The sequence below is a fragment of the Rosa rugosa genome, chromosome 2 (assembly GCF_958449725.1).
Source record: "Rosa rugosa chromosome 2, drRosRugo1.1, whole genome shotgun sequence".
NCBI classification, from domain to species: domain Eukaryota; kingdom Viridiplantae; phylum Streptophyta; class Magnoliopsida; order Rosales; family Rosaceae; genus Rosa; species Rosa rugosa.
In genome coordinates this window covers 63031520-63032751 of record NC_084821.1, presented here as the reverse complement: position 1 = coordinate 63032751, position 1232 = coordinate 63031520, and positions in this window count along the sequence as shown.

Here is a 1232-nt window from a genome sequence, read left to right as displayed (position 1 = left end):
GAGAGAGAGAGAGAGAGAGAGAGAGAGGGAAAAAAAAGTGAGGGGTATAATAGTTATTTTAGGATATGTTGTGTGAGAATTAGAAAGAATAAGGACCAAACTGTTTAATTTTAAAAATTTGGACTAAACTGTTTTTCATGCAAAAGTATGAGGAGTAACGAGTATTTAATCATTTTAAAAATCTAAAAGTGCATCTAGTCGAGTTGAGGATCTTATTTTCATACCATTAACTTTTGAAACTTGAAAATAAGGATAAGGCAATCAATTAGCATCATGAACTCAACTGTCCAGTATTCAAAACCGAGCATCTAGTTGCTGTCGAGTGGCTTGAAACCACCCACCTCCTCACTTCCTTAGTCTATGTCACAAACTCACATTGTCACATTGTCACATCATGGGTACGAGAGGTTTCAAATTCAAAGATTAGTTCAAGTGTACGTAGTTGGACACAAGATAAGCACTACCGATTCATAGTAACAAGTTATTTCATACCAAGAAAAAGGAGTTCACAAAATAAAAGCCTCTTGGTAACGAGTTGCATTAGCTTGGTTGCGATTAAAATTGTTAGAACTTCTATCGAACACCAAAACATGTTGCACTCTATATTTTTTCACCGTTAGATTTTCTACTCTTGCAAATGACTCTCCATACGAGAAAAAGAATGGCATAATATATCTGGTGGATGTATAGCATTATCAGATTGGAAGATCTGTGTGGTTTGGAGTAGGGTCATCCCTGAATTTTCTAGCAACTTGCTGGAAGATCACACCCCCGACAATGGTGGGTCTTGAGTTAAATGATGATAAAATTATTACATTAAAGATATTTTTCTTTTTAATGTTTAGCATGATAAGTTGTCATTTGCCAATCACACCAAAAGAAGCTCGGTAAATTACCTAGTTAGATCTTCCATTTTGTAACCTTATGATCGATTTTGACAACCCATTTTACAAAGGAAGGTTGTATATCAACGTCTGCTAAAGATCGAGAAAGCAGTAGAGACAATGGGATACCCTTCGATCGCCTTCAAGCCAAACTTTAATTGACTTGATGAGATCTTAAACACATAAACAATCCCATCATAACTCGCCTTGATGCTTAACGATAGCTACCCGCAAAGTATAGTCTCTTCCAGGAAGTCTCACTCGCTGCTGGCCTAGTCATATCTGAACCGATGGTTCATCATTTCTCCTTTTACCAAAATGAAAAAAAAAAAAAAAAGATTGAGAAAA